The following is a 26,891-nucleotide window of genomic DNA, read 5'->3' on the forward strand; positions in this document are numbered from 1 at the left end:
TAAAATAAGTATAATATATATAAACTTCAAAGAAATAAAAGATATAAAAATGAATGGGTATTCCATACTCATTATTTGGAAGAATCAGCGTAGTTAGAGTGGTCGATTTACTTAAAGTAATGCACAGTATTCAATGAAATTCCTATTAAAATCGCCATTAACAAAAATAGCAGATAGAAATTTGGAATTACATTTGAAACTACAAAAAACTCTCAGGAGCCAAAGCAATCCTTAGGAGAAAAAGTAGAATAAAATGGAGGTACAACACTCATATACTTCAAACTATAGTACAAAGTTATAACAATAAAGACAACATGACATTAGGTCAAAAATAGACACACAGAGCAATGTAAAAGAATTCAGAACTCAGAAATGAAACTACATATATATGCGCAGTTAGCTATATGGGAAGAATCAGAAACACATAATAGCAAAAAGAAAATCTGTTCAATAGACGGTGCTCAGAAAACTGGATAGCCATAGCCAAAGAATGAAACCTCTTAGTTCCTTAAACTATATGCAAAACCTAGTTGAAGATGAATTGCAATTGTGACTGTATAAATGGATAGCACAAAAGTCACAGAAGAAAAAATCTAGTCTGGAGCTTCTTTATGTTGTTGACCATATATGTTGATAGACTCCAAAGAGAAAGGATAACAAGTGAAAAAAAAAGAACAAATGGGGTAACAAACTACAGAGTGCCTGTACAACAAAATAAGCCATCACAATGAAGAAACTCATTTGATGAAAGTGAAAATCACAGATCATGTATTCAATAAGTATTTAATGTTCAAAATATATGACAAAGTCATACAATTGCCCAATTAAAAAATGGAGAGTTTCTGAATAGAGTTTTTCTGAAGAAGACATGCTAATAGTTAATAGGCACATGGAAATATGTTTTTCCACTCTTATTAGGAAAATGTAAATCAAAGTCGCACACCAATGAGATTATGTATTAGCAGAAATAAAAGGGAGAGAATAATGATGAATTAGAAGAGCAGATAAGGTTTTTGCCATGGATGCGGCCTACCTGTGTTTAATTCCCTGGTACCTGATAGGGTCTCCCAAACCCAACCAGAGTGTTTCTTGAGCACAGAACCATGAATAAATCTGTTGTAGCACCAAAATAAAACAAAAAATAAAAAAATGAAATAAATCTCTAGTGATAATATTGAGTTATAAAGGAAAACTCAAACAGTGATGATGGTAATATAATAGCTTAGATAAGAATTGGAAACAACATAGGGGACCAATGACAAATTGATTGGTAAGGATGTGCTAGATATGCACAATGGAATATTCTTAGTCAATAAGCTATGAAATCTGTGATTTGTGTTAATGGAGAGAGACCTAAAGAATTTATATTAAACAAAAGCTCCATAGTTTCACTCATATTTCAAAGAAATAAAATAAACGAATGGAGTCTGAAGAGATAGTACAGCAGGTTAGGATCTTGTCTTGCATGCAGCTGACTCGAATTTATTTCCCAGCTCTCTAGGTTGTTCCCTGAACATATCAGGAGTGACACCTTGAACTCAGAGGCAGGAAAAAGCCCTGAGTATCACTACATGTAAACCTCCAAAAAAACAAAAAAAGTGAAAAAGAAAAGAAAAAGAACCTCTTAGATTATATTTTAAAAAAGTTAGTTAAGGAAATAGAAATGGGATTGAGTAAATAGTGTAAATTTTTTAAATTGCAGAGTAAATGATGAAAACTAGTAATTTTATGTCAATATCCTTGTGGCCATTATAGATACCAAAGTATAATTCTGTATTTCTGCTATCTTTATAGTACTTTAAGCAATACATTTTCACCAATGATTAATAATTCTTCAGAAAATTAAGTTGTAGAAATGATTTGGTAGGCTGGCAAAAGTTACTGGTAAATAAAAGACTGAGAGGCACATTATATGGTTATTGGGGGTTGGAGTTTTTGACTTGCCACAGACATATCTCAATCAATAGCAGCACTAATGAATAAAGTGAATTACACAACAGACTCATTCTCAGCCACGTGAATAATTCAAGAATCTTTGCCTTCATTGTTCTTATCTGTCTTACACATTTTGACTCTGACAGCTAAGTGAGGAGGGTTGCACATAGTAGGCACTCAATATATTAACGATTCTGGGAAAAGTGGCAAAAATTGCCCATTTTTTACAGAGCTCTCCAACAATATTGGAATATCCTACTTATCACAATGCTTGGACAGCACTGTGGACCTTCAGAAGGTTTAGGACTTTGCCAGGCATCAGGGTGCTCAACCACTAGTGCTTGGGCCTGGCAATACTCCACGGATGTCAGAGCCAAACCCAGTGATGTTCTAGTGCCCTTATCATGCTAGAAATTTCCCTCAGGGCCTTGAATGTGTATGGAATGTGTGACACCTTTTTTGAGCTATTTTCTCAGGTCCTAAATCTCGTAATTTTAAAATATATTTTCTCTGAAATATGTGTACCATTTTTCTATTCCCAAACCTTCGATGCTCATACCTACAAGTGAGGGACCTGCCCCACTTCAGGGCAGTAATTCATACTGAATGTCAGAGAAAGATACCGCCCACCTTGAAGTTGTCTGTAGTCAGCCTTCCTGCCAGAGCAAGGCTCCTTTGAGAGATAGCCTTTTGGAGCAGAATCAACATTTTTGTTTCATCGCAAACATTTTTCTCTCCTCACCATCTGTGACCAGAGAGAAAGGCCATAACCTATCTCCTCAAAATCTTCTGACATTGATAACTACAGCTAAAAAGAAACAGACTTCACATGCAAGCTACATCTTAATAGAGCTTAAATTAGCTGAGCTAACTTTAGACCCTTTCACAGGTACCTGATGGACCCAGGAAGAGATAATAAGTTACTTCTGTGGTGCTGGGTGGGTAGAGGAAGCCTGATGTCTGAACTCCACTTGTATAAGTTCCAGATACTGTAAAAGTGCAAATGATTTCAACTGTGATCCTTGTCCAAAGCTCAGCATGGGAGCAACCCTGAGAACATTAGCACTGATATAAATATAATGTTCAGCAAAAGACCCATTTTTGACAAATCTATGAACTATGTCTTTATGAAAAGAATTTTAAAATATACTTGTGGTAGGTTATTGATAGTCTCAAATTTAAATAATGCATGACTATTTTATTTGACTAGAAAATCAAAAGAAGAAAAATGGAAATAATAAACCAAAATACTGATTAACAGCCTGTAAGGAAAGTAGTGAATAATATTCTTGCTAGGTAGAATAAATTTTCAAACAAAAAAATTGAACATTCCAATAGAAATTTAACACAGGGGATTGAATATTAACACATGCTAAAAAAAGAAATAAAAGTGGATAATAGGTTCTTTAAAAATAGAATGTAAGTGAATTTTTAAAAGATATCTTTTTCCTAAATTTTATTATAACACAGCTTTTTAAAAATTATAATCAGTGAACTGCTTTTTCTTATACAATTCAGATGAGATTATAAATTAAGTAATACTCTGAAAGACAAAAAGATTTATATCTAATGCAAAAATTTTTCCTAGTAAATTCATTTTTAAATTAAAGTAGGTCATTAATATTGGTGTGCAAATGTATAAATATACACATAAAAGTAAATCCTGGATTTTAAAATCTACATTGTTAGATATACCCTATCTAACAACCCTATCTAACATTGTTAGATATACCCTAAACATTCAGTATTAGAATTAGAATTTTCTGATTTATATAACTATTTAAGTTTAAACATTGTATCAGAGTACATACATTGACCAAAATTATTGAGTAATTATGCCATATATGCCAATTGATTTATATTTATATATGTGCATTTTTCTTTTTTCTCAATTCTTATTATGATATCTTTTATTGTTTTTCAATCTCAGTGAGGAAATTGACATACAAGTTTAATTTGCTTGTAGAAAACTTGGTAGCTTGTACAAAACTTAGAGATAAATTTGGTAGTCAATTTTTTAAAAATCCTCCCATATTTAAAGCAATACATATTTGTAATAATGACAATATAGTTGGAAAGCAGTTACTATATGCCAATATTTCTGAAGTTTTCTCAGATCACTTTATAGCTTAATAAGGTAAAGGTAAGGTAAAGGCCCTCCCGTTGATCGTCGATTTGCTCGAGTGGGCCCAGTAACGTCTCCATTGGAGGAGACTTTGTTGTTACTGTGTCTGACATATCGAATACTCTCGGTAGCTTGCCGGGCTCTCCGAGAGGGGCGGAGGAATCGAACTCGGGTCGGCCATGTTGGCCGCTTGTAAGGCGAACGCCCTACCCACTGTGCTATAGCTCCAGCAGGTTAATAAGATGGCTATTATTATTATTATTCTAGTCTACCAGATGACGATACCATGATATTAGCACTGTAGCACTGTAATCTCGTTGTTCGTCCGTTTGCTCAAGCAGGCCCAGTAACATCTCCATCTCCATTGTGAGACTTGTTGTTACTGTGTTTGCTATATCGAATACATCTTGGGTAGCTTGTCAGGCTTTGCCATGTGGGTGAGATACTCTTGGTAGCTTGCCGAGAGGGGTGGAGGAATTGAACCTGGGTTGGCCCTGGTCGGCTGCGTGCAAGGCAAATGCCCTACTGCTGTACTATCGCTCCAGCTCACCATGATATTAAATCACAGATATACTTTGTCCTTCATCTAGAAGATAAAAACTGGGATTAAAAATATGAGGTTTCCAATACTAAACAAGTAAAGGGAAGATGTTGACATAAAATATAAGTTTGAAAGTGATTTAAAACTTTATTGGTATAGTTCTAAATGATTGCTTTTATTTCTCAAATTTGTAAAGATATGTTAAATATATAATAATTAAATATATAATAAAATGAATACTTATTATACTAAATTATATAACTTCAAATAATTGCATTGTAAATACACTGAAATGTATGAAACCGAAGTTGAAAAAATACAAAAAAGAAGTAATAAAATTAATACATTAGAAGAAAACTTCCCTGGATATAATTTGTGTCTTGTCTTCAATTTAAAACAAAACAAAATGAAAACCTTTGAAATACTTCAAATGCCTGGTATAATTAATTAATATAGAAACTTTCCTACTTGGAATGGATCTATATTTTTAAGTTCAGAAATGAATATATTTAAGCATATTGAAATAAATAAAAAGAACATTGGACATAGAAAATATGTATTTGATTAAGTACTAGTTTTTAAATATTACATATTTAACGGGAACGTATTGATATGTAAACAGTTTAAGATGATTACACCTGGCAAAGCTATACCTATGTGAACCTTATAGAATATTGAACCTTAGTTGAATTAAAGTTGAATTGCAAATATGGGGACTTTTATATAAAGTATATTTTTATGAAGTGTTCCACTGAAGAATTTGCACACAAAAACTTACATGCACATGTGAAAACAGAGGTAGAATTTAAAGCAATGAGGTCCAACACACGGAATGTACTGGCCGACCCGAGTTCGATTCCTCCACCCCTCTCGGAGAGCCCGGCAAGCTACCGAGAGTACGATATGCCAGACACAGTAACAACAAAGTCTCCAATAGAAGCTACCAGAGGATCAAAAAATAATGCACATTTTTTTCTAGATGCCTCTGAAAATTAAGTGACCTGCTGAAACCTTCATATTATCTTACTAAATGTGTTTTACAACTGTGAATTCCAGAACTGTGAATATATATTTAGAGGTTTCAAGTTAACAATTTTCTGTTAATTTGTGACAACAGCCATGGGAAGTGAGTATTAGAAATATCAATAATATGTTATCAAATAATAATGAAATGAACAGGAAAGTTTCATTCAGGTATTATGTCCACTTTAACTGATTAGTAGATGGAGGGTTTGATATATTTGGGCCAAATGCTTGTTCACTAGGACCAGTTCTGTGATCGACTTCAGTTTTCATTTTAAGGGTGGAGGGATGGGTGTTTGATTATTGTGTGATTGTAATCCAAACATGAAAGCTTGTACCTATATCATGGTGATTCAATAAATTTTAAAGAAAAAAAAAAGAGTTCAATGATTCTCACCACAAATGCATATTGAGACAAGTAATCTATAAATCGAAGGACCTATGCTCTATGCTTTATTTTTGGCTTTTATCTTTCGAATGTTCCTTAGGTAACTATACTATCAGTGCATCTTACACTGAAAACTGCCTAGACAAGGGCAATCTTACCCATGGTTAGCAAGCTTAAATATTGAGAGACTTTATTGTTATTTTTTTTTTTGCAAAATAGTGACCCAGGAGCAATGTGGCAGTTCCTCCCTTCCTCCCCACCCAACTTTCCTTTCCTAGGGATATAAAGTTATTGTATGCTTCATTCCTTTGAGTTGATCCTCTTTATCTTCAGCTTCTTCACCTGTTGCCTATGAAGATGATGATTCAGCTGCATTTATTCAATAAAATATGTGGCCTCTGCACTTCAAATTTGTTTTATTCAGGGTCAACTGTACTCTTATCCAACTGACATGCTATGGCAGACCACTGAGACAGGCCATGTATATATGCTCATCATATTTTATCCAAAGACTGAGGGAGTAGAGAAATGAAGATTTATAGTGGCTTATCCCTTACACAACCCTCTTACCCAGAGCTTCTTGAACTGAAGAACAAATAAACAAACATATTATGAGTCTCCACATATAGAAATAATATTCAGGCAGAAGCAAAATATTTTTAAAGAACAGGTGAAATATTTGAGAAAAATGACAAAAATGTGTGCTTGGGTTTTCAACAGTGCGTGGTTGGGAGATGAAGAGATAGTGCCAGTGTGTAGGTGGTTTACCTTGCATGTGAGTAACTGTGGTTTGATTCCCAGCCCTCCAATATGATCAGACGAGCCCTCTAGGACTGATCCCTGAGAACTACCAAGTGTGACACAAATAACAAAACAAAAAACATAACATATGAATGAATATCCAAATTTTTTATCAAAGTTTGTACCCAGTTCTTTTTGGAGGGGGTCTCTTAAGGTGGTGTGTTCATGCAGTGCTGGGCATCCAGCTCGTTATGGACAGACAAAAGGCAAGTGCCAGACGCATAGATAGTTCTCTGATCTTTATGCTTAATTTTTACGCATTATATGCAGACTTTAGTATTCTATTGACTATTAGTTTTGTTGACAATAATATTTGTTTCTTTTTATGATAGGTAAAGGTAAAGGTAAAGGCCCTCCCGTTGATAATCGATTTGCTCGAGCGGTCCCAGTAACGTCTCCATTGGAGACTTTGTTGTTACTGTGTCTGGCATATCGAATACTCTCGGTAGCTTGCCGGGCTCTCCGAGATATATGTATATATATATATATATATATATATATATATACATATATCTGTACATGTACAAATACTGTGTACAGTATATAGTACATATACTTTGGTGATATTTTTGTCTAAATGTTAGCTAATAGATTTATTTACATTAAATTATGTTAATTCTTATTATATATACATATGCATGTATGTATATGTACGTATGTGTATATACGTAGTAAGTCATGATGTTCTATTTTAGAAATTCTAGAATAAATTCCACAATAAATTCTAGAAATTCTAGAATAAATTACTAGAGATTTACAATTTTTAGAAGACATTTTTATGCTGATGAAAACCCATTCTAAAATGATTCTTGCAAGATTCTGAAATTTAAGCACTCATTCAATTCGATATTTTTTGCTAATAGCCACATGTGGGTTGAGAAACTTAGAAGTTCATTAGATAAAATGAAACTTTCTCCTCCTTAGTCACACTGATCACACATTTCAAGTGCTCAATAGTGACATGTGGCCAATGCTTTCTCTAGCAGCAGCCACTGTTACAGCTTAAGTACTTTCAGAGAATATTTCTATTATCACAGAATGCTTGACAGCAGAGTGTTACATAGACTTTCAATATTATTTCCAAACCTCAGAGGAAATATATAATAAAAAACAATCATGTTCCATTCTTAAGGGAGCAAAATTAATTATACTTTTTACAATACTGATTATATGCTGACCTAGTCAGAGAAGAGTCAGAACACACAATCCACCCTGGACATCTCAACAGGAAAAGATTTTGTATGGGGAATCGGGCCCATGCAAGTTAATGTTTGAAAGAATACAATGGAATCAGATATTAGTGATGGTATGAGAAGATATTATTCACGGGCCTTTGTTGAATTACGAAATAATAACTGATGATTCTGAAGAATCAAAGAGGAAGAGATGGTACGATCTAAAGCCCAGAAGTCACACGAGAGTCTCAGGATAGCTGTTGTTCCACCTCTACACAATTTGCAACAGAGCGGGCAGGGGGAAGCAGGACTCATGAACGAGATGCCTCTAGAGATGGAAGCTTCAATTAATGATGGAGAATAAAATTTTAACTCTCCTCTGAAGTTGAAGGGTGACTGATGTGAACTGTAAAAGCAAGGGGATGTCTGTTCTCAGCTCACTTGCTTTTCCATCTTCTCTAATGGGGCTCTTAATAGAGCTATCAGGTTATTAGCAGTATAGTGATCTGAATATTTAATTCTGAAATTGCTGTGATCATCCCAGAGTCTTGGGGAGAAGATAGTACTCCCAGCTGATACGTAGTGAGTAACTATTCTATACACACTTATACTCCAGAAAAAAACAAACTCAAAAACATTTCATTCTGTTATCCTCCAAGTAGAATAAATATACTAAAATTAACTACTACAGATGTTTATGTATGTGTTTATATAGATAAACGTGTAAACACAGAATACATACCACTTAATTGCAATGATTTCATTTAGAAGTTTTATCATTATTTCTTCTGATCATGTTTAGGAATTTATATTTAATATTATGTTTAAATAATAGAAGTAGACATTAATTATTTGTACTGCCACTTAAAGTGTAAGATACCTGCTACATGCATTATGTCATTATATGTGATGAAAATATGATGCAGAATTGGATCCATTTAATAATTGTAATACCTGAATCTTAATAACATACCTTAGAAAGTGGGAGGGGCATGTAGGAATAAAGATATTATTAACTAACAGCAGCACTTGGAAATAGGAAATCATCTGATACTGCACATCCCTATTCAATTTGGAGACATTCAGAAGGCCTGGATCAGTGCTCAGGAGTCACTCCTGCTGATGCTGTCCAGACCATATGAGGTGCTGGGTGCATGCAAAATAAACACTTAACTTCTGTATCATCTCTCTGCTCTGGACAAAAGTGTTTTTTGATACAGCCATTGTATCCTAATTGAAAAATTTTCACTTTTTGATATATTTTCTTTTTTTAGCTAAATTATACTTAAAGACAACAAACTCCTTTGAACTAAGTCATTTATGGAGGCAAATTGTTTTCAGGGCTTCTTTCCATGCTTTACCACATGAGTCCTCTAATTATAAAATAAATTGTACCTTAGTGTCACCTCAAGTTTTAAGTAAATATTTACTCAAGTGACCAAGAAGTTAAAAAAAGAAAAATTCAAGGGACATTATAAAGCAAGGTGTTTAACCAGAAGGAGAATTAGTTGTCTCAGCATGAACGTCGGGTCATTTATTGCTCCAAGATTCCTCTGGGTTTATAAAACCTTGGATACTGTGTACTAAGAAAAACTTCAGACTCATTTTCATTAAACTAACACCAGTATTGTGACCCTGCAGACTGCAAGCACCCTTTAATCATTATAAGCTTTTGATGTACAATAATTAAACATATTGGTGTTTGCTAAAGGTAGGGGATAGATGTAGGTTTGGAAAGTGCAGTGCTGTCTAACCACATCAAAATGATTAGTCTCCAATTTCTTCTTTTTGTCTATGATCATCTTAGCTGATTTCCCAGATTCTCATCCTTGAGTTTCCTATTTTTAATTCTTTCATATCTAGAGTTATAGAAAATTCAACTAATTAAATCCAACTAAAACTTTCTGGATATCAAAATATTAGTCAACCTCTCAACCTTTTCTTCAGGATAACTCTTGGCCTTATGTCTATATTGCAAATCACAATAACTGGCAGAAGTACTGCAAAGAAGTCCTATGTTCATGTTTTGACATGAACAGAACTAGAGGATGTTCTGCTCAGTTAAGTTAGTCTGAAGAAAAGGGATTGATACAAAATTATCTCTCTCGGGCATATGTAGGACTTGAACATACATAACTCCCACTTAACCCAGCAATTATCACTTCTGGGAATATATCATGGAGATTCAAAAAAAGTACAGTAGAAATGATATCTGCACTTGTATGTTTATTATGGCACTATTTACAATAGCCAGAATCTAGAAAAACCCAAGTGCCCGAGAACAGATAACTGGTTAAAAAACTTTGGTATATCTACACAATGGAATACTATGCAGCTGTTAGAAAAGATGAAACCATGAAATTTGCATATAAGTGGATCAACATGGAGAGTATCATGCTAAGCAAAATGAGCCAGAAAGAGTGGGACAGTTGCAGAATGACTGCACCCATTGGTGGAATATAAAGTAACATAATCGGAGAATAATACCTACGCACAGCAGAGATAAAGGTCAGGAGGATCACCCCATGGCTTTGGAATCCAATCTCATGTGATGAGGGAAAAGGCAGGTACGAGGGAGAAGAGACCACTAAGTAAATGATGGATGGAGGGATCTTTCATAAAGGTTGATGCATGTTGAAAGTAGACTATGGACCAAACAAAATGACTGCTTAGTGCCCATATTGCAAACCATAACACCCAAAAGAAGAGAGAGAAAGGGGGAATGTGTCTCCCACAGAGGCAGGGGGAGAGGAAGGGTGAGGGTGGTAGAAGGGATAATGAGAACACTAGTGGTGGAAAAAGGGCACTGGTGGAAGGATGAGTACTTGAACATTGTTTGATTGAAATATAATCATGAAAAATTGTAAGTCTGCAACTGTATCTCATGGTGATTCACAAAAATAAATAAATAAATAAATAAATAAATAAATAAATAAAAAACATAATATGCAGCAACAAAGGACCAAAGGCAATACAAGACAACTGATCTACATAACTGAGTTTGGCTATGGTGAGGGTGGAGTGAGGAGTGGGGATTACTCTTGGAGTTGGGGGGATGAGTGGGCGGGGAGTGTGTTTGAAAGAGAGGGTCACTGGAAATGTGTGGACTTGTGGGAAAGAGATAGTTACACTAGCAATGTATGTGATGTTAGTTACGCACACGAAAAGCCACAATTAACAACCTTGGAAATTGCAGTATCTCAATCAACATTTTAAAAGTAAAAAATCATATGAGAAAATTATGAGATCTTGTTTTAAAAAGTCCTAAACTGATTATTTTATTTGGTATAATTTTCCAGTGTAAAACAGTAAGCAGTTCACATAATATTGGTCCCGGAATGAACTCCTTCCATCCAATCTCTTCCCCACTGTTTAGGGTGACAGCAGATGCTATGAAAGTAAGAGGAAAACAATATATATTAAACAAATTAAATGTTATCTTATTTGAATTTTTTATTTAGTTTATAATAAAATTTATTTTGGTTTTAGTATTTTTGATTTTCAAATGAAGCTACATATTTTATTTAAAATACTTAAAATTGTCAGCCACGTAAAATTTCTGCACAGTTTAGAAATAAACTCTCTGCTGCCTTCTAGCAGTTTTTTGCAGTGGAGGGTCATACTACCAGGTATAATGGCTGATATTTGCAGTTCATGAAAATTATCACCAGGCCCAAAATAGATATGGATGCTGAACTTTACATGCAGAGAAATCTAAATTTGATCATCTATCACTACCCACAGGTCACTTCCTCTCTAAGCCATTAAGCTGACCTTCAGACGCCAGATATCTCCTGTGACCTCAGGAGAGCTTGAAATATCACTGAACACACTAGCCTACCTTTTAGAAAAGCTTTCTTTGAAATGTTTTCTTTCTCTTACAAGGCTGTAGATATAAATTGCCAGCAAAAAGCAAACCATTTGTCCTAATACTAAATATTCCCTTTAGCACAGGTCTCTATTTTTCTTAAACTAGTCTCCAGAAAGTTTGTACTTAAATAGTAAACTACAAAATTGAAAAGTTAAATTTTTTTCCACATAATTATTGCTTTCATTACAGAACTCTCTTTGTCAGCTACTCATTTTTAAGAATGGAATATTTTTAAATAAGTTCTCAGAATTTCTCTATCAAATAGTTCTTGGTAATATATGGGAGAAACTTGCTAGCTTACACTATTTGTATGATTCATTCAATGTCTAATAGTTACATTAAATTAAAAATAAGTATCGGTTGTTTATGAGATCTATCATCATCTAAAATATAGTACATCTTTTATTTTCTAATATAATTAGTATAGCAAAATAAATTTTAGATTTACTAGTTTAAATAAACATTTTAAACTTATAATATCTGAAATACTCTTCTCAAATTTTGACTGTCATACACCAAACTATGGCTGTTTTTAATTTCCATGTTGCATTATTTAGTGTGGGACACAGAAGTATGGTCATAATTAAAGATAAAAAACTTGGGGTCTGGAACGAAAGAACCGCGGGTAGGGTGTTTGCCTTGCATGTAGCAGAGCCAGGCTTGATTCCCAGCATCCCATATGGTCCCTCGAGCACCACCAGGAGTAATTCCTGAGTTCCTACGCCAGGAGTAACCCCTGGGCATTGCTGGATGTGACTCAAAAAAAAAAAACTTAGTGTGTCTCAGTGCAAATTAAAATTCGATTATTGCCTTTCTAACTGGTTTAGGAATCTACATAGAATGAAGAAAGGTACTTCTTTTGCCAATTTTTTCCATTACATCTAAATGAAATTTTTCTCACATGATATATATTTAATAATATTATATTAACATTGTAATATTATGATAATGATGTATGATAATCAACTAATTGTATTCAAAATCCTTTTCAAATTGTTGACAATAGTATGGATAAGACATGATACTTGTTCTCAGTAAAAATAAAAACAAATAAAAATATCAAATATTTTTTAATATTATAATAAATATTAACATATATAATTTTATGGATTTAAAAGAAAATAAATAAAACTTCCCCTTACAGGGGGTTGTTTTTCAAAAGTTAGAAATTAAGGAGAACTATCAAGACCAAGTCAAAAGAATCCTTTTAATGGTAGCAAGGAAAGCATTTCCTTTATCCATGTAGAGAATCTCTCAAGACTTTGGGGCACCTTCTCCATCATGGGGTCACCTGATACTCATCTTAATATTTGTATTTTTCTTCTTTAACTTTATTAAGTAGTTACCATTTTAGGGGCAGCCTGCATTTCATCCCCTAAAGTGTGTTCCACATTCCCCTCTGGAATATGGAACAATTGATCACTTGATGACTTGACATCCCATCACATTGATTTGCTTGAGTGGGTGCTAGTAACATCTCCATTGGTCCCTATTTCATGCTAGTGTAGCCCAATGGTGTCTGCTCTTTTTAGGAATGTGAAGAGCCTCAAACCAATCCTTGACGAAGTCTGACCATCTCGTAGGTGGGTGGTCACATGATCTTTTGACATTCATGGAATCCAGTCGGTAATGGCTCTAATCCAGTGGTCATCTCCAAATCTCTTTACATGTCCAGCCCATCTGATTTTCGACGCCTTGGCAAACAAGACAGCGTCCCTGATTCTTGATTGTAGACAGAGGTAGTGGAGGTCTGTCGATGAGGTATTTATCTGGTACCGGTAGGGTGGGTCTTCTGTGTGTAATCCCTTGGTCTCTGGAGGTTGGTAGAAGCAGACTGGACAGGGTAGGATGGGGCTTCTGGCTTTAAACCCTTGGTCTCTGGAGATTGGTGGAAGCAGTCAGAGAATCTCTGTTCCCGGGTCTTGTTGGGCCTGGAGTCCAAGGTCACAGATTTCCTCTTACCTAGTTCTGTGGAGCTTCACTCATGCATGAGTGTTGGCCCGAGCATCTGGAAAGCGTCCTGTCCTGGAGCGTGGTGGCGGCTGGGTAGTGGAGGTAGTGGAGGAATGTGGAACACACCTTCCCAAAACACATCCTGAATCCTGTGTTTTCTCATTAAGGTGTCTGTCTTTTATATCTTCATCACTCTTCTACATTTTGTTCAAAAAAAGATTATTTACTTTTTTTTTCTTTTTGGGTCACACTGGGCAATATACAGGGGTTACTACTGGCTCATGCCTCATGCACTCAGGAACTACTCTGGCGGTGCTTAGGGTACCATATGGGATGCTGGGAATTGAGGCCAGGTCGGCCGCCTGCAAAGCAAACGCCCTGCCTGCTGTGGTATCACTCCAGTGCCAAAGCTATTTTACTTTAAATAATACTTTATTATATATTTATATAAATTTAGTGCACTGTGCTAGATATTTTTTGTGAGAAAATTAATTCCTTTTTGTTTTCTCTAAAGATGTATCTTGACAATGTAAAGAGAATCATTTGTATTTATTTAGATGAGTTTTTATTACTCATATTTAGTCTTTAAAAATAGATTTCCATATTTTTCCTGTCATTTGCTATTCAGAGTCCATCTTCTTATGAAGTTCCTGTGTTTTATATGACTGGGCATATTTTAAGGGCACACGTTCACTTCTTTTCAGAATGTGTTATTAGTCTGAAATTGCCACAGCACTTCTCTGTCAAGGGACAGTGGACACCCTCTTCTTTTCAATAATTTCCCCCATCTGATAACTTCACTTCTGAAATCTGAATTCATGGGTTTTTTTTTTTGTTTAGTTTTGTCTGTTATCTTATTTTACACCTCTGAAACCAAACATATGTGCGATATCACCTATATTTTCTTTATCCTTCTGATTTATTTAGCTGAGCAAAATACCCTCAACTTTTATTAATGTTGTTGCAAAACACCCAAGTCTGAATATAATTTGCCATTGTGCATATCCATGAGATATTTTTCATCCCGTTTTCTTGGGCATTTCTCACCCCTGTACTTTGGCTATTGAAATGCTGCCCTAGTGATCATACACTTGCATCTATCTTTTCAAAGGAGAGCTTTGTTCTTTGAGGAGATACCGAGGAATGGAATTTGTGAATGATATTTTTGTCAGTGGGCTGGAACGATAGCACAGTGGGTAGAGAATTTGCCTTACACATGCCCAGGTTTGATTCCTCTGTCCCTCTCGAAGAGCCCGGTAGGCTACTGAGAGTATCCTGCCCACAGAGCAGAGCCTGGCAAGTTCCCCATATAGTATTCAATATGCCAAAAACAGTAACAACAAGTCTCACAATGGAGACATTACTGGTGCCTGCTCGAGCAAATTGATGAACAACAAGAGGACAGTGCTACAGTGCTACAGTATTATTGTTGTCAGTGGTAGACTCAACCCTCCAGTAGGCAAGGAGTAGAGTTCTCTGGGTAGCTATGGTAAAGTGGGGAAGAGAGAGACTGCAGCATTGAGCAGAAAATCTATCCTTTCCTTCTCTACTCATTGTACTCACTTGGGGACGTGCCTGGCAAATTTAGGACTAATTAAAGTGCGTATTGAGCCTCTGCAAGACACATGGCACAGACATTCACATCCTGACAGCCCCACGAGGCAGCTGCCAATTCATTCCCCTGAAGTCCTCTTGTTTTGCATGCCCTATAAAATAATCCCCATAACCCAATCTCGGGGAGCCATGGACAGAGGCTGGAGCAAGGAATTGCTCTTTGCAGGAAAGGAAAATCAGTCCTAAGTCTTATCCAAACTTTGGAGGTCAATTTCCTCACAGAAAAATATTTCAGTAGGAGATGGACAATGAAGTAAAACAAGTTTGTTTGTTTTTCTACGGGGTGGGTGCATAATAAAGGACAGAGCGGGTAAGGTAGGTTTACCTACTTGCTCAAGAGAGAACATGGGCTTCTCCAGAATGGAGAGAGCTACTTACACATCCCAAGCATGGGAGAGAGCTACTTACACATCCCAAGCAGGACATTTCCCCAAGTGAGGAAATACATCCCAAAGTATGAAATTATGCAATTCTAGAGGGTAGAGGCAGATGACATGTGTGCATTGAAGTATGAAAGTTGACATCTCAAGAGAGGGGGCTGAAGCCACATGTGGCCTCCTTCCTCTGCCTAGTTAGTTTCTATAGAAATTCCAACTAGTCCTTTGCAATCAGTTAGCACACGGTACTTATACGGCAGTACATGCAGAGTCCTTTGCTAGGGTAGGTTGCCAAGGAGGAGAGCTCAAAGCAGCTGATGATCTTCCTTTGAAATTTTCTGTGTGGCCTTATATTCCAGTAATGGGGCGTCTTCTTCCCAGAGATTCAGCCATCTCATCTCAGGAAGACCCATGAACCTGGCCTGGAATTTTGCATCTCGGTAGTTTGCTGGGCTCCTGAGAAGGTTCTTTCGTGTTAAAGGTCTTCATGCCTTTGGGTTGGTTTAGGTTTCAAATATACATTGCCAAGACCCATTAATCTTCCTGTCTGCGGCAATATGATAGATAAGAGTTTTAATATTTTGAGAAAACCTCATCACGCTCTTTGCCTTAGAGACTGAACTAGATTTTAGTTCTGAAGTCGATGCATGAGTTTCTTTCTCTCAGAATCCTAATAACACTTGTTTCTGACTTTTCTGTCTGTGTAGGTGGAGAAAGGCCATTCTCACCAGTTTGAAGTGAGAGCTCATTGCTGCTTTGATTTGCATTTTCTAAGTACGATACTGAAATCTTTGTGAGCCTGTTGAACAGCTCAATGTCTTTTCAGTGTGTCTCTGTCTCTCTCTGTCTCTCTCTGTCTCTCTCTGTCTCTCTCTCTCTGTCTCTCTCTCTCTCTCTCTCTCTCTCTCTCTCTCTCTCTCTCTCTCTCTCTCTTTCTCCATAAATCCCTCCTAAGCATTCTTCCCAATCTCTCCATTCCTTCCAGGCAGGTTCAGTTCTGCTGTAGGCAAACTCTCTGAGATTGTTTGCCATCCATTGTCTATATCTTTAATTTGTTTATGGTTTAAATATGTTCTTAGTTTACAAATAAGGGACAGAATTTCATATTTGTCCTTCTCCCTTCTGACTCAAGGCTTATAGAAGAACAACTCCAATTCTGTACAAATTGTAGTCAATTGTAAGCTTTCATCTTTTCTTATAATTAAGTAATATTCCTATGTGTGTTTATATCAGAATGTCTAGTAAGTGTATGTGTTTTAAATGTGCATTTGATTTTTATGAGTTGTATGTATCTCCCCTTCAAAGAAGTATATTAGTTATTATTCTCAGATTTTGATGGGGTTATTGGTTTTCTAATTGTTAAGTTTTGTAAATGTCTCATGTATCTTGGATACTAGCCACTTTGGCAGATATATTGCATGCAAATAATTTCTTCCATTAAGTAGTATGTCATTTTGTTTTAATGTTAATTTCTTTCAGATATTTATTTTTCTAATATCTCATTATTTTATTAGGGGGAGTCTCAGAAGGAATCTGGTTACTGATAACTTTCATTCTGTCATATATACTTTAAGATATTGGATATAGTTATATGTATAAATATCCTCTTCTCCCAATTATAAAGTTGCCACTAAAGTCTTTTACTGAATAGAAGCCCCTTTAGATACTGAAGGAAACTTACACGCTTCTCTGCATATGCTTATATTAACATATAAATTCTAGTGGAATTAAGTTTAAGTGAAAAATATTATGGGTTTTATATCTAATTTTAAGGTAAAACATTTTTAGCATTTCACATCTCTGATAAATGATTAAAAATATTTGGATTGTATTACACTAATTTTTCTATAGTTAAATTTTTTAAACCTAGGACCTATAGCCTAATATTTTTATTATATAAAACATTATAATTCATGACTTCCTTATTTATCCTCTTATAGGCACATTTGGAAGTGATTTAGTATACTTTCTTTAGTAATTTAGTGCCTAAAGTTATAAACAATGATGTTATTTATAAATTATTTGTTTTAACTTATCAATGATAGTACTTATTTAAGCTTATCATTTAAGAAAAAATATTTGCTTTTACTTTGGTTTCTTTTTTTACTTAAGAATCATCATAATCAATATATTTTGTGTCAATCTATTATTCCTCTTATCTATTGTTTTGTGTATTCAAAGGTCCTTTGTCCCATTTTCTTCTTTTCCTTTATCTTCTTGCAGATAGTCTTTAATTAATTCTTCCTGTCCTTTTTTCAGTTCTTTTCTTTGTTAGTTTCTATTTTGTGCTCAAAACAATGTTTGATTTTTATAAAATTAACTCTAGTTTAACTAAAATCTTTCTTTAGTTGTAAAAATGCATTTGCATTTTTCTCTTTGCTTCTCATGTTCTCTTCATGTTTTATTGCACATTTATCTTTCTCCTTATAGACTATGTTTCATTGAATTTTATTGTTAGTAAATATCACATAATTTATTTTCCCTCTCAGGTATTATATTTCCTTCTTTGGAATGGCAAAGTATTTTATAAGGTCAGGCTTTACTTTGTTCTTGTGTTTTGGTTTTATCTTTGCTTTTTATGTTCTTAAAACTTTATTCTTTGTTTAAGGGTGATCTGTTATTGCATGTTTTCTACTATAAAAGAATTTCTATGTCTTTTCCTTGATTTCTTCAAACAGTAAACCTCCCAAATCAACTAAGCCAGGGAGCTGGTTCAATAACAATTAGCAATAAGAAAATAACAATACTTTATTGATCTTTTTTCTTTTGATACATTTTCTTTCATATGGATATGTTTTTCCTAGTTTTTGATCTCCATAATTTCTTATCAATCCTTCCTTTCTTCCTTCCATCTTTTCTTTCTTTGTCTCCCTCCCTCCCTCCCTCCCTCCCTCCCTCCCTCCCTCCCTCCCTTCCTTCCTTCCTTCCTTCCTTCCTTCCTTCCTTCCTTCCTTCCTTCCTTCCTTCCTTCCTGGCCACCCAAGCAGATTCTCAGCCCCCCTGGTTACAATGTACCTGAAGGTGAGGACTACTGGAGGCCTGCATTTCCAGGATTCCTCAAGCTGGCCTTCAGAGATATATCCAGAGATGTGTGGGAACCTATGTGTGCCTGAGATTGAACCCAGTTATAGACCTTCTCTCCTGTGCTGTCTCCCTGGCCCTGATTATTCTTTTTGTGATAAATTTGTTTTTAATGTTTCCTATAAAACAGCTCAATTGAGGATCTATTTCACAATTTTTGGTTTTCCTAAGTAATTAATTTGTGTATAATGGTTGTTTCTCAGTGCTGAAGATAAAGCTCAGAATCTTACATTTGGGAAGCGTATGAGACAATTTGCTTCATCCCTGACCAAAGAATTGTTTTATTTCTCTCCTTCCTTTTGCAGAAATTTTCTTTACCTATAGTTTTATTTAATGGCTCTGTTTTTTTTCAACACTAAATATTCAGTCTAATCTTTTATTGTTTGCATAGCTTCTGAAGGAGAGTCCCACATAATATTTATTTGTGTATCTCTATAAGTAATGTTTTATTTATTTATTTATCTTCAAGACTAGTTAGTTTTCTCTGAGCTTCCTGGTTTTCTGGTTGGGTTTCTGTCACTCATTTTGACAATTATGGTACCATCTTCTTACTTTTATGGTGTTTTGATTATACATGTTTAATATTTGGTAGATTATTCAGTGGTTCTTGGATGCTCTGAGGCTTTTGCCTTTAATTTAAATTTTTGAATCTCTGCCTCTCTTGGTCTCCTTGTGGGTAGGAAAATTTTGAAATTTCTACTAATGAACTTGAGCTCCTATTCTGATATTTTTTCCAGTTATACTCAGTTTTTTTAATAAGCCTGCCAAAGACACTCCTTTGTTCTTAATATTATTTTAAATTTCAGTGTTTTCTTTCCATTTCTTGCCAGTATCCAACTTTATGCATACACTACGCGCTTGTTTCTGCATGTATTATGCTTTTCCCATTAGACCCATTAGTGTATTCATTATACATTTCTGGTCAGATAATTCCAACAAATCTGCCATATTACCATCAGTTTGTAAAGCTTACATGGCCTCTTTAAACTGAGCTTTTCGTTTCTATATAGTTTGTAATTTGAGGATGAGAATGGCACATTATAAAAAAGAAAAAGGAACCAAGGCAAGCAGGTTTTACTGTGGAATTTTATATTTATCTGGCTAGGAGTTTGACTGTCTACTGTTTCTGTGGCTAAAGGCATCAGAAAAATTTCCTTGGTGTACTTGTTTTGTCTTGTTTTCTTTGCATGTGCCTAGAATTTTGCTCTTAAATAAACTTTCAAACATACTTTTAATTTTATTGCCTTGTTACTTTGCAGAGGTTTTCAATAAGGTAGTAAAGAAAGGAACACATTATTACAAAGCCTTTTGATGAATTTCCACTTTTTCTTCCCCCAATTTTATAGTCTTAAGCTATGGCTTTCAGAAATATTTTTCTACCCTCAGCCCCATAGATGTGGCAGGAAACTAGAAAGAGGTCAGTGTTGGGTACTTCTCTTCCCTACATTAAGTGTAGTATAATTAGAGGCAAGTATTCATCCCTCATTCTCCAGGAACCCTGCTATTTTTATGCTAGTGTATTTCTCTTCTATTATTTTGGCTTTGGTAAGCAGTTTTGTTTTGTTTTTAAGAAAGGCCTCATGGAATGGAATAAAATTCTGGAAATATATAAATTGGTACCTTTCCCTTCCAAATACCATTTCAAGAAGAAATTTCCATATTCACTGCGTGAATCTGGTAGGATTATTAGAGTTAAAACATATAAAGATGTGGTTTCCTCTGAAATGAAACAAGTTTGAAATTATCAAACATTTGGTGTTCAGCAATTCCTTAATCATTATTCAGGATTTTAACCTCTGTAGAAGTTCCAGGTATCTACTCTCTTTATTAAAAGTAGTAAAGTAAAGGCCCTCCCGTTGATCATCGATTTGCTCGAGCGGGCCCAGTAACGTCTCCATTGGAGACTTTGTTGTTACTGTGTCTGGCATATTGAATATGTCATGGGGAGCTTGCCAGGCTCTGCCGTGCGGGCGAGATACTCTCGGTAGCTTGCCGGGCTCTCCGAGAGGGGCGGAGGAATCGAACTCGGGTCGGCCATGTTGGCTGCGTGCAAGGCAAACGCCCTACCCGCTGTGCTATCGCTCCAGCACACTCTCTTTATTAAAAATAATAATAATAAAATAATTGATTTGCTCAAGCAGGCCCAGTAACGTCTCCATTTTGAGACTTGTTACTGTGTTTGGCATATTGAATACGTCATGGGTAGCTTGCCAGGCTTTGCCATGAGGGCAAGATACTCTCGGTAGCTTGTCGGGCTCTCCGAGAGGCGTGGAGGAATCGAACCCAGATTGGTTGGGCTGGCTGCACGCCAGGCAAACGCACTACCCACTGTGCTATCGCTCCAGCCCAATAAAATAATAATAATAATATCTTTATTACAGAAGTTTGCAGTTTGTTGACATTTAAAACATCAAATTGTAAATTTTATATTACAAATTAAGAATCTGATTTTGACCAAATATAATTTAAAAATCTTTGTAGGTATATGGGACAAGGAGGAGACTTTTTTTCCAAGCTAAAAATATGTTTTTCATTGCCAAGAAAATAGTGTCTTATCCAAACTACAGAGTCAACAACACTAAAATCCTGAGACCCAAACTTTAGTAACCAAATTTAAAAGGTGCCTCTCAAGATAGTATGTTGGGGCTTGGGTGGGGTCAGACAGGAGAGGGAATCTGGGAACACCAGTGGAGGGAAGTTTACAATGATGGTGGAATTGGTGATAGAACCTTGTATATAAATTAAAAATTATTGAATAAATTTCTAACTCACAGTGCTTTAATAAAATAAAATTCTGAGGGGAGAAGCAAGCAAAACAAACAAAAAAATCGGGTGAACAGAAAATTGATCCAGAACAAAGCAGCTGAGAGAACCTATTGAATTCATATTTCAAAGAGAAATCATTTAAAAAAATTTTCTCATGATTATGAAGTCTGTGAAATCACATGAAATAAAGATTAACATCACAGAAGAAAAAAAAGAGATGGTAGAGCAGAGTGTGACTTAGGAAACTTCAGTTCACCATCACTACCATCATCAGGCTTAGTCGCTCCACAGGAATAAATTAATATGGAATTTCATCAATAAGAAATAAAAAAAAATCGAAGTATTTTTAAAAGTGGGGTTTTTTTTGCTCCTTCACCCATAAACCAAAAATAACTTGTGTTATCTATGCTGCGTTAGGTTTTTATGAGCTGAAAAATCTCACCCAGTGGATTAGTTTTTTCTGTCTTTTTGTCATTTTATAACTAGAGTTTCCCTGGCATCTGTGTCAGTAATTGAGATTTTCATGGTACCAACTTTGAGATAGCTACAGACCTTGATTTTTCTTAACTTCTTCATTGATCTCCTGTCAGTCTCTCTTGGGCCAGGAGGGCCCCTGCAGATTCATGAACTATAACCGCATACATGTTCTGCCTCACTGGTCCACCGTGTTCTCCTCACCCTGCTTATCTTCTATCATTTCTTCCTGTGCTGGATAGCGGGAACACAGTGATTGATACCCCAGGTTGCCGTTGTAATAAGATGATGCCAGCTTCAGGGTCCTGGCCTTCTGGAGCACTCTAAGTCCTTCATTTGGTTCGGCCACTCTTAGTATTTGGGTCATGCAGCTGTTGACTGCGTGGGGAACCTCTGCAGTGTGAATAACTTCTAACAAGCTTCCAGGACGATGCACGTTTCCTGACTTATGCTGGAACTCCAACAGGGCCTTGAGCCATTACTGCCTCTTTGCTCTTTTCTCCTTCAATGGCATCGAACTCCACAGGCTCGCCATCTACACTACAAAGGTAATTCCTGGGGTTATTCTTTATGGATTTCTGGTCCACAGCTATATCTTCCTTAGTGTCATTGTAGTCTATGAAACCATATCCAATTATTTCACTGAACCATTTTACTGGTTCCAAATTTTTCCTTCTTATTATTTGATTGTCCCTAATGATGGGTAACTTGGCTCCCTGAACCATGGCAGGTGGTGCCAGGTTGTGTTCCCACAGCATTGAGGGAAGGGTGGCAGGATCCTGCTGGGTCTCACCCTCACTGCTGCTCTTGTTTGTGGTGATGGTGACAATGGTTGGGGGCTCCTCCCATGGTGTGAAGGTGACTAAACCCACAGAATTGGAGGAACTACTCAGAGATCTCTCTTTCTCTGGAGACCGGCTAATGATAGAACTCATTTTAGTGTTGATTCTCTGAATCTCACTGCCTGTATGTTGCTCAAAATTTTTTGAAAGAGCAATTGTGGTTGTAACTTCATTTAAAACCCACACCTTATGGTTTGGGAGATAGCACAAAGTTTTGGAGTATGGCATACAGAGTTTGAGTTTAATCCTCAGCCCTGCATAGCCTGCCAAATATAGCCCTGGTAACTTCTGTACACCATTGTAAGTGATTTTGTGACCCCCAACACTTGTAGGTCCAAGCAGAATCCCAGTTTCCAGGCAGAGATGAGTCATATACCTGGCAGTGTTTAGCTAAGAATATAATTTGGAGTCTGTCAGCCCAGCTGAGCACTGCTAGGTATGGGGAAACCAAATAACCTTATATGAAAGTGTATATATAAAATGGGACAGAAATAATCTGTGTTGGAAAAAATAGTTTATCTCTTTTATACTTCATTACCGAGGGAGGGCAGGGTGAAGATTACTCAGATTATTGCATATAGATCTAACGATAGTCCAGAAATTTCCTTCTAAATATCTATCCATAGAACAGAAAACTACTAGTCTGGAGAACTATAAGCATGGCTGTGTTCATAACAACTTTTTAAAATTTTGGGAACAATTCAAGTTCCCAAAAATAGATGAAAGGATATGAAAGTTGTGGTATGCATATAATATGGATTATTACTCAGCTAAAAAAAAGATGGCATCTTGCCTCTTACTGTAAAATAGTAAGGATTTATTCTATGAAAAATAAATTAAGAGAAGGACAAGTGCCAAATGCTCTCACTTATATGGAGTATATAACAAAGCAAAGAAAGGAAAATAGCTAAGTCCAATTCAAAGTAAAAATTAAAAAAAAATTCGTGTTGCCACGGAACAGAGGTTATCAAAAGGATGAAGGGGTAGTGGACTGAAAAATTCCATTGAACTATAGCAGAGGGATATTATTATTTGCTTATGTGTGAGTGTAGCACTAATTTTAAAAGACTAAGATCAGGGAAGACCATGATATGATAGTCGTTTTTTTATTGTATCTTTTATCAAATATCCTAGTGTATACATTGATCTGTTTTTGACACATATTTAATCTTAGACATTTCACTAGTAAGATAGGTATTTAATTTGTATTCTTAGGCAATACTTCAAACTCTGGTTATAAGAATGATGCTTGGCATTCAAAAGAACAAAAGCAACCGATGCTGGCGTGGATGTGGCGAGAAAGGGACACTCCTTCACTGTTGGTGGGAATGTCCACTGGTTCAGCCCTTCTGGAAAACAGTATGGACGATTCTCAAAAAATTAGAAATTGAGCTCCCATTTGACCCAGCAATACCACTCCTGGGAATATATCCCAGAGAGGCAAAAATGTATAGTCCAAGTGACATCTGCACTTGTTTGTTCATTGCAGCACTCTTTACAATAGCCAGAAACTGGAAGAAACCTGAATGCCCAAGAACAGATGACTGGTTAAAGAAACTTTGGTACATCTACACAATGGAGTACTATGTAGCTCTTAGAAAAGATGAAGTCATGAAATTTACATACAAGTGGTACAATATGGAAAGTATCATGCTAAGCGAAATGAGTCAGAAAGAGAGGGATAGACATAGAAAGATTGCATTCATCTGGGGGATATAAAGTAACAAAGTATGAGATTAATACCCAAGAATAGCTGAGATCAGCACCAGGAGGATTACTCCATAACTTAGAGGCCCGCCGGGTATCCTAGAGGAAAGGGCAGTTCAGATAGAGAAGGGAGCACCAAATAAAGGATGTTTGGAGGATCCTCCCAGGAGGGGAGATGCATGTGGAAAGTAGACTATGGACTGAACATGTTTGCCACTCAATGCCTCTTTTGCAGACCACAACACCCAAAAGGAGAGAGAGAACACAGGGGATTGCCCTGCCACAGAGACAGGGGGGATGGGGGGATGGGGTGGGAGGGATATTATCCATGGTGGTGGAAAATGGGCACTGGTGGAGGGATGGGTATCTGATCATTGTATAATTGAAACCAAAGCACAAAAAATTGTAAATCTACAACTTTAAAAAAAATAAAATAAAATAAAGGGAAAAAAAAAAAAGGAATGATGCTTGGACTGGAACTCCACTAATTATTTTCCAAAATTCTTTATCACTGTCTGATTAGGTATGTTAGCTTTCTGATTTCTTAAATATCTCTATAATATATCTGAAAAAATCTATTCCATTTGATGCCAGTCAATCACCATCCATTTTGTTTTCAATGCTAAGGAAGCCCACCCTTTCAATTGCAATGTTACATCTATACCTACACACTTATACACATACCCAAGTTTCCCTAAATTCCTATTATGTAATGAAACAATACATATGGCAGGAAAAATACATATGTCAGCTCAGAACAAGGCTGACCAGCCAAGGAGCCTATGGAGTATATTCAGAAAATTAGGCATACAAATTTTTATAGAAGCTATTAGCTTGATAATATTTTATAGAGAATACCTTCATATCATTTGGACATACCTTAGGGAACATTAGAAGGTGATGTAAACTTTGAATGATGGCAACTTTGCCAAGAATAGGGTACCAAGAATAGGGTACCAACTTTGCCAAGAATAGGCACACATGAAGGTACCAGCAGAGGAACAAAGGCACGCGGGTACCGGGGATGAGATCTCCAAGCCTACTCTGATTGTGGCTGAGCATCCTCCACCCAGATTGTCCAAATTCCAGTAGGCGGGGGTCACACACACCATCTGGCCCCCTAGCGCCGTGTAATCCCATCAACGGCCAAGACTCAGAGACTATAAAACCCAGCTCCTGGAAGCGCGCAGCCGCATTTGCGGCCACGCGACATTTTATCATCTCATCCCTACTTTGGACAAACTGGCAGGCTACCGAATGTAACCTGCCCACACGGCAGAGTCTGGCAAACTCTGGCAAACTCCCCGTGGCGTACCCAATATGCCAAATACCAGTCACAATGAAGGGTCTCATTCTCCTAACTCTGAAAGAGCCTTGAATATGGCACTTTTTAAAAAAAATCTCAGGGCTAGGACGAAGGAGACATTACTGGGGCCTGCTTGAGGCAATCAACGAATAACAGGATGGTTGTGATCTTGTTGTTGTGAGGGCAAAGGGCTATGCCATGAAGATTTACTCACTGTGTCATCTGAAGGTACTCATCCACGGCACAATATGGCATGCCTGCTTCGCAAAAGTTATTGCAGGAAATGTTTGCATGGGGAAGGGTTTTGTTAGGTGAGCTTTGTTTTTATTCACCAGTAGGAAGTATTATATAGGACCATGTAAGATTAGAGAATAACTACATACAAAAGAAAAAACAGCATTGACTTGGGATGTGATAGTAACCAGCATGTTCAAATTTAAGCAAAAAAAAAAAAAAACCAGGAGAATCACACAGAATCTGGAGGTAAGCAATCACTTTTATTACCATAATCTCTCAAGAGCTCAAACTAACATAACAGGTTGCAAACAGATTCTTGTCATCTGGTGTGAATACAGTCCCATAATCATAAATGGTGCAACATGTTTTCAAACAGGTTGGAGTAATGCTTAACAGACATTTGTTAGAAACTCATGCTCCTAAACACTGAAAAAAGAGAATTATGGGCAGGACTGGCAGTTGCACACTTGAGTCCATGTTATGATATTATTGGACTGCTACTGTCAGTTTTAGCTGTGCACATTTGGTTGATTACATAAATAGTTGCTGCTATTCTGACTATAACCAAAGTTGATGTTTATAAGGTCTCTTAAATATTATAGTCATTGAGCTTGGCTGAGCAATAGGTGGTAGCATATGGTCACAACACTTACTGATCCACAAAAAGTAGATGCA

Source organism: Sorex fumeus, unplaced genomic scaffold, assembly GCF_029834395.1.
Source record: "Sorex fumeus unplaced genomic scaffold, SorFum_2.1 ptg000003l, whole genome shotgun sequence".
NCBI classification, from domain to species: domain Eukaryota; kingdom Metazoa; phylum Chordata; class Mammalia; order Eulipotyphla; family Soricidae; genus Sorex; species Sorex fumeus.